This window comes from Hermetia illucens, chromosome 2 (assembly GCF_905115235.1).
Source record: "Hermetia illucens chromosome 2, iHerIll2.2.curated.20191125, whole genome shotgun sequence".
NCBI classification, from domain to species: Eukaryota; Metazoa; Arthropoda; class Insecta; order Diptera; family Stratiomyidae; genus Hermetia; species Hermetia illucens.
Genome location: NC_051850.1, coordinates 66,380,293 through 66,388,782, shown reverse-complemented (window position 1 = coordinate 66,388,782; position 8,490 = coordinate 66,380,293). Strand labels below are relative to the sequence as shown.

Below are 8,490 nucleotides of genomic sequence, written 5' to 3'. Positions count from 1 at the left end.
AAATTCGATGAATTTTGGGAATGTATACTTTCCAAAGAAAACAAATAGACATGTTAGAAGATAAGCGAACTCATCTTCTTCCCCTTTTCCGAAACGGTTGGAACAGCAGCCACTAATACCAGGAATGTTCGATCACTTCGCAGTTGAACTCAAAATTTCCTTAAACTCTCAACTGCAAAAGCGAATACCCAACACAATAAGATCATTCGCCCATACTAACTGGGATAAGTTCAGGGCAGAATTAGCACCACAGCTAAACCTAAAAAAATCACTGTCTCCCAAAAACTAACGGGTAAAGAATTCTCTACTACACGCAGAATACAAAGCTCCTCAAAATCGATGAGATTCAGTTTAATAAACTGCGGCACGAGATAATAAAACTTCCACAAAAATAACAACAGAACTAACACCGAATATAAAGTGTTAATTTCTCGGAATAACTGCCTTAGTACATTAATCAGTCAAATGGTGGAACAATTCCGTAGCAAGAAACTCACCCGCAAGCTAGCAGATATGAAACCCGGATCTAATATAATAACACATAAATAGGCCGACAGGCCGCAACAGATGCAAAAACTTCGTTCTTACCAAGAACAATGAAAACATCGGCAGAGACGCTAGGAAAGCTCAAGTACTCGCGGAGTCTTTCCTAAATCAACTAATCTCTCCTTCGCCTAGAAACACGCAGGTCGTCAGTTCGATTGTAGGCACGACAATCAAAGACTTTCTTCATGAGCATTCACTCAAATTAACTACCTTCTTCATCTCTAACTCATCCCTCAAATGGTCCAAAAACCTTTTTGAGCTTATCACAGCTCGCAGCCATCACTAAAAGCCTTAACGGCAAAAAATCAACCAGACCAGATGACGTAGCAAATATTGTCATCAAGAACCTCCCCAGGGCATCAATGAAGTTCCTTCTTGCAGTCTTCAATAATTGCATCAATAATGGCTACTTTCCCTCTACTTGGAAAGTAGCAAAGATAATCGCCATTAAGAAAAAAGGCGGCTTTCACGAACCACAAAACCACAGTATATTTAATAGGCAGTACCCACACTAAAATGCCCCGACTTGCAAATGTATTGCGGAAACTCATCCGTACACATGATCGGTGCTAAAGAAGGACAAACCATAAACTTCGTCAAATCGCATTGGTAAGGGATGAAAAGAATATGTTAGCCATGACACTAATGCGTACTCACCCATATAGCCAAAAGTAGTTTCACGTATTTACTTATACATATACAAAAACGTGTCAATCTCACCAACAGATTGGCAAGTCCGGGTGGCATGTCAAACGCAGCTGATCCGGTTTTCGTTATATCTCGTTCATGCTCAATGGCAGAGCAATTTAAAATCGTGGGTACTCGCAGTGATATCCCTTCTTAAGGGGCAACGGGGTGTGTGGTAGCTGTCTAGTATCCACCTGTGCACAAAACTTCAGGCCCGTCTCTCTCGTCTCCAACTTGGGCAAGCTTTTCGAAAAAGCATGGACAGTGGGATTAGTCCAACATTGCGATCGGAAAAACATTATTCCGAACCATTAATTTGGGTACCGGGCAAAGCACGGGACTCAACACACACTAAGCTACCTTCACGACTCAGTGAGTACAGTCAGTAACAAACCCATAGTAGTGTGTGCGTTAGACCTTGAAAAGGCATTTGATTCCGTGTCGGTCAACGGACTCATTTTCAAACTAATCAGCCTTGATTTCCCTATCCCGCTGACTCTATACAAAGTCCTCATAAGACCGATTCTCCGATCTCTTGCTCGGCCAAAGCTATGACGAAGTGCGAGTCCTTCGAGCGCGGAATTTTGAAACACTGCGTCGGCTTGTCGTACAATTGGAAAACCAAGAAGTGCGGTCGCAACGCCGATGCGTACAGGCGAACCTCTTCGAGAGTTTGTGTCACGGCGGGATTCGCAGCATTCGAAGTTTATTTCGAATTCGAAATTTATTTCGAATGTTGCGAATGCGAGCAAATAGATGGCGCGCCGAACTCTCCACTATTTAGAACTTGCCACGGGTGTGGAGGGCTAGCGGTGAGAAGGTGCCGTTGGTTGGGATAGGAAAAGACCGCATGGAGCTAACCCGGTCTCTCCTGTCTTGACCACCGGGAAGTGCACACAGCATGTTTTCCAATCAAACAATATTCATCAATATTCAAATGTAAAACTCCATTTCAACAAAATTTTCCACATTAACGGAAAGCAAGAAAAAAATAGACAACTAAAGTGGTGACTCCGTGAGCGCGCACCAAAGTGCGTGAGAGAGCCGCCGCAGCCACAAGAGACGCCGCCGCAGCCACACTCGCCGTCTCCATCATCGACGCCTCCGCCGTCTTCACCATCGACACCGCAGCCGTTGCCGCCAGCGCCACCGTCTCCACAAGCGCCGCCGCAGCCACCATCGCCGCCGTCGCAGCCGTCGTCACCATCGTCGCCACCCTCAACCTCTTAGAAAGATTCTTCGAAAGAACGGAGAATCATCCCAATCCACTCATGAGGCAACTTTAGCTGGAGGGTAACTCCACCTCATTGGCCACATTCTTAAGGCCTTGCCAAATTGTGAGCACTGCATTAAAACCCGCCATTGTCTCTCTCTTCAACACTCCTTGGTTGGTATGGGTGCATAGAGGTTAAGCGCAAAATTGTCAGCGCTTTTAACACATTAGATGTAAGCATTAGATTTAAGTATTATTTATTAGATTAGATTAAGTTAGAATAAGTAATTAGATAAACCTTCTCGCGTTCTAGGTGCAGGCGCAGTTTTTTCAAATATATGTCCATTTTTAAAGTTTTGTGTAAAACAAAACCTTATTAAAATCAGTTTACTGTCTGTCTATCTGTCCGTCTTTTTTTCAGGAGGTGAAAATCTTCAAAAGAGACTGGTCTGGACACACCAGCGTGTGGAATTTTTACCCACTAAATCCACCCCCGACTCCCTCCCTACCCCGCGGAACCACCATAAGGTATTACATCACGGGGCGGAGTGAGTTCATTCTAGCTTAGTCACCTTTCTTCTAGACACGGCGCACGTGACCGCACTTTTCTCTTCTCCTCTATCTTTCGCAGTTTATTTTGGATAGATGCAATCATGCATCCCAATTTTCTTCATGTGCCACCATTTTCGGCACCAGATTTTCTGGTACCTGCACTTCTCCTAGAGTCTCTTCTAAATTCCTCCTTTCTTCCACAAATCTCGGACAGTGGAAGAATACATGCTCTGGGTCCTCTGGGACTCCATCGCAATTTGGAGAGTCGGGTGAGGTGTCCAATTTAAACCTGTGCAGGTATTGGCGATATTCTCCATGCCCCGTGAGAAACTGGGTGAGATTATAATTAATCTCACCGTGTCGTCTCTCCAACCACTCATTGATGTCAGGAATATATTCAAAAGGGGGGTGTAAATTTTTTTTCCATCAAATATAGTCATGTGAGGTATCAAAGGTCTCGATTAGTACTTTCCGAAGTCGATCTTAGTTTTGACATTTCTTGTAAAGGGTTGAAAGTGATCATTTCGTTAAGGGTGCCATTCTCAGAAACAGTCCAACCGAAAAATCTGAAAAAAGAACAAGTGGCTGCCACTATATGGTGCCTGGGCTCCATACCGAAGTTAATTACAACTCTATATTATAATTTTTAGTAATTGGCTGCAAAACCCCCTTTAGGTTGATCGTAGCACCACGAAATTTTGTACTGATGTAGGCTATAATATAGAACACGATCCTACCAAGTAGAGGTGAAAATCGCACTATTACTAACAAAGTTATAATATGTCAAAGCAATTGTTTCTTTGCAAATTCAAGACTATGAATGTCAATATCATCCGAAAGTTGATATCCTCACATATTATATGCATATATTACGTGCTACGTACTAAGCAATACACAAACCCTTTCGTACCTGAAGCGTCCAGCTTCCGGTTTCCCAACTTGTTTTTTTAATCATAAATTGTCATGATCAATGTGTAAAGTAAATACACCATAAAAAGTAACGTCAGACAAGGTCGGGCAGGCCAAACATTGCAATAGCCACCCGTGTTTTAATATATAATTGTGATAGATAAGCTACATTTAGGCTAGAAATAAGAAACAAACGCGATGTATTAAATGTAAGTCACTGGTTTTCAATAAATGATTTTAAAACCAAAAACAACGAGCAGCCATTAATCATCGGCCTGAGTTCTGGGATAAATACTTCCAATACAAAATGGTATTCATGCAGAAATCTTAATAGAAGTTTGCCATTGATGTAGTTAGTGAGAGAACGACGGTTTCAAGGTTCCATGGTGTAATGGTTAGCACTCTGGACTCTGAATCCAGCGATCCGAGTTCAAGTCTCGGTGGAACCTGGACTTTTTCGACTTCTTTTTTCATCAAACGCCGGCTTGCCAAGTAGAAAGCATGCTTTTTGGAACTTAACGAATGTCAAAAAATGAATAGATTAAAGACACGAGTTATATTATGTTCAATTTTTCACAAAACAAAATATTTTTTTTAATTTCCTTTTGTCAGCTTGACATGGCCGATGGTTTTCATGTAAACACATTCTTGACTTTTCCTGTTGGAAAGAGAATTCGATCAACGCGTTCTTCACCTGATTCCAATTTCGATCTCCTTTGGGAAAAGATTAAAATTCCATAATTTTATTTTTAGATTGAAATCGAAATGTCTTGCGAAGTTCGAATGACATTTGATTCTTTCACTGAATACATTCACAAGCGGCACCAATACAGCAAACTAAAGCAGAACTCCAACTGGCCCTGTGGCGCAATGGATAACGCGTCTGACTACGGATCAGAAGATTCCAGGTTCGACTCCTGGCAGGGTCGAGGTGGTCCCTTTTTTTGAAATTCTAAATTTTTTATTGATAGTCCACTAGACCCCCTGCGTCAGAAAACAACTTTTTGTGCAAAACTGAAACTACTGCTCCCTTGCCCAATTAAACCCACCCGGAACGCTCATTTATTAATTACAATGATTTAGAAATTGAATTGCCATAAGGCGGAAAAGAAAACGCGGTGATTGGTTCACACTTCGTGGGACGTCATCGAGCGAGAAATTTGAAACTTATTTACGTGAAGGTTTGCGGGTTAGTGTTCGTTACTTGTTACCTTTGAAGTAATAAATCAGTTTTTAACAGAAAAATGGGAAAGTGTTGCGCGAAAGAACATTCTTTCAGTTTATTTTACGTTTTGGCACTGATGATAACAAGCTGTTCTCGCAAATACAACGACCCTGAAAAAGGTGTCAATACAGAAAGCTCAATATATTGTTTGGCGCATATTAATTACACTTAGTAGAATAATAGTGTTGCAATGTTGACTTCCATTTTACAAGAGAAATTAAATTAATGCAAATCTTCGCCATAATGTTACATAAATGATTTACATGTCATCATCATCATCAACGGCGCAACAACCGGTATCCGGTCTGGGCCTGCCTTAATAAGGAACTCCAGACACCACGGTTTTGCGCCAAGGTCCACCAATTCGATATCCCTAAAAGCTGTCTGGCGTCCTGAACTACGCCATCGCTCCATCTTAGGCATGGTCTGCCACGTCTTATTTTTCTACCATAGATATTGCCCTTATAGACTTTCCGTACTGGATCATCCTCATCCATACGGATTAAGTGACCCGCCCACTGCAACCTATTGAGCCGGATTTTATTCACAACTTGACGGTCATAGTATCGCTCATAAATTTCGTCGTTATGTAGGCTACGGAATCGTCCATCCTCATGTAGGGGGCCGAAAATTGTTCGGAGGATTCTTCTCTCGAACGCGGCCAAGAGTTCGTAATTCTTCTTGCTAAGAACCCAAGTCTCCGAGGAATACATGAGGACTAGTAAGATCATTGTCTTGTACAGTAAGAGCTTTGACCCCATGGTGAGACGTTTCGAGCGGAACAGTTTTTTGTAAACTGAAATAGGTGCTGTTGGCTGACAACAACCGTGCACAGATTTCATCATCGTAGCTGTTATCGGTTGTGATTTTCGACCTTAGATAGGAGAAATTATCAACGGTCTCAAAGTTGTAGTCTCCTATCCTTATTCTTCCCGTTTGACCAGTGTGGTTTGATATTGTTGATTTGTTGGTTTTCGGTGCTGACGTGGCCACCATATACTTTGTCTTGCCTTCATTGATGTGCAGCCCAAGATCTTTTATATGTGTCAGCGTAAAAGTTATGAAGACGACGCAGTGGGGGGAGTGCAGTTAATGTATAAGGACAATGTTTTTTTTGGCTTTGGCTGAGATAATACCGAACCTTGGGTCGAAAGAATAATCTGCGGAATCTCCTGCATATAATTTTTAAGATCCTCCTCCAACTGAACCATGAAAAATAAATAATAGTTTTTTAAGAGATGGAATCTTCAAAAGACTAAACTTGAGAGTGTGGGAGTTTTACCCACTCGCCAAACTACGACTGAGCTTCCCCCATCCAGCAGCTTTCTTTGCATATTTAGGTTTCGTTTTTATCGGGAGAAGACCGTTTAGTCCACCCCTGCACTTTCGTTAGTTTCGCTGCTGAACTGGCTGTTCCTCAGTAGCTTATATCTTTAGGCATCATTTATGTTAGCAAGTGGTTCGGCTTTATTCTTTTTAGTCGTCTCATTATATTGGTGATATCAATCAATTTGCGAACTTTGTTATTCTCATGTGGCCATGTTTAATTGCTTAGTCTTTGATGACCTCACTAATCAACTGTACTTTCAGCGTCTACTATGCTTCTAAGTCCTTTATTTTGGAACGTTTGTATTACTTTCAGGTTTGATTCTTTGGCACAACTCCAGAGCTGGATGCCGTACGGACCTTAAAATCTGCTGGTAAATTAGCAGTTTGTTGTCGATGGTCAGCTGGGAATTCCTTCACAATAGCCAGTACATCTGTCTGTATCTGACATTTAGCTCGTCCTTCTTTCTTAGGATGTGACTTTTCCGGTTGAGCTTAGCATCGAGTGTCATACCTAAATATTTAACCTCACTCGCCTGCGGCACATTTCTTGATCCATTCTACAATGTTCTCAATAGCTGTTTGTAACTTTATTTTTGCTTCTTCCGCAGTTTTACCCGTGGTAAGGATAGCAGTGTCGTTAGCAAATGTCCCCATTTTGGTTTCTTCACAGCAATGTATATCATTGGTATACAGGAGAAACCGTTTTAGACCCAAGACCCTGCCCTGCGGTACATCAGCTGCATTTTTTTTTAGTTCAAAGTAAGTTTCTTCGTATTTCACTCTGAATAGGCGCATTCTTCTGGGAGGCAATTTATACAACAGACCTTATCAAACGCCTGGAGGACATCGAAAAAAATGGCTTAACACACCTGCCGTTTTTTCCATTGCATTTTCGTTCGGATTCGTGACCCTCTGCACATGTTCGATTGTGAAGTGTTTTTCGGGGAAACCGAATTGGTGAGGTGGTATTTGACTTTGATCCACAATGATTTGCTTCAATCTCTTAAGGAGAAGCCTTTCAAATATTGTAACTTGGCTGTAGTAGGGAGTACTTGATTCCTTCCCTGTTTTGGACGCCGTTATAACTTCGGCCAATTTCCATTGTCGAAGGACGTATTTTAATCTGAAAGCAACATTAATTATTTGTAATAATTTGACTAGGCCCTGTTCTGGCAATTCTTTTAATATTCTTCTTGTAATAAGTTCATAGCCAAGAGCATTGTTAGAAGACACATTTGTTCCAATTTGGTTTTCAGCTATTTTAGTTTTACACGGCGTATTGGTCCACTTTTCTGACTGGCGTTTTAGTCTAGTCATGAAAACCGAATTCTTTCAGCCAAGACCGATTGACATGAATTTCGGGGATGGGGGTAGAGGGCCGCATAAGAAACGAAGTTATACAGCGCCGATGTGCACCTCCCCTCTTAGGGGTGTTAACTTTTTTTTGCGAAATAACCACAGAAGTCGATTAAATGTTCCATTCTAACCAAAAAATGTTTTGTGAAAATTTTCGTGGAAGTAGTAGTTTTCGAGTTATTCGTGGTCAAACATGTTTTTTTCATCGAAAAAATACATGTTTTTCACGTTTTTTCGCAAATAAAAATGGATCTTTTTATTTTTTGTGGATACAATATGGACAGAGTTAAGATTCGTCAAACGTAAATTCGCAATGCCTAAAAAAATTAATACTTTCAAGGTCAAATAATACAAAATCAGTAACTTTTGCTGGAAATTCATCTAAAGCTCTTTTAAAGTCCTTGAAAAGGCACCTTTTTTTGCAAATTTTTATTTGCTAATTCGAAAGGCCAGATAAAAGCAGCAGGATCACTCTCAAGACCATTCGACATTTCGACATTTCGACATTTCGACATCAACAACGGTTTACGACAAGGGGATGCTCTATCATGCGAGCTCTTTAACCTGGCCCTCGAGAAAGTGATCCGTGATGCTAAGGTAAATGCAACAGATACGATCCTTTTTAAGTTCCCCCAACTACTGATCTATGCTGACGATATCGACATCATAGGAA

The 8,490-nt window shown here is 41.2% G+C and overlaps 2 non-coding genes across 2 annotated transcripts; both read left to right on the top strand.

Moving 5' to 3' along the window:
- The first annotated feature begins 4,284 nt into the window (after nucleotides 1-4,284).
- Nucleotides 4,285-4,356, top strand: Trnaq-cug. The gene has a single exon. It is a non-coding gene; the product is annotated as a tRNA-Gln (tRNA).
- Nucleotides 4,357-4,763: 407 nt separating this feature from the next.
- Nucleotides 4,764-4,836, top strand: Trnar-acg. The gene has a single exon. It is a non-coding gene; the product is annotated as a tRNA-Arg (tRNA).
- The last annotated feature ends 3,654 nt before the right edge of the window (nucleotides 4,837-8,490 follow it).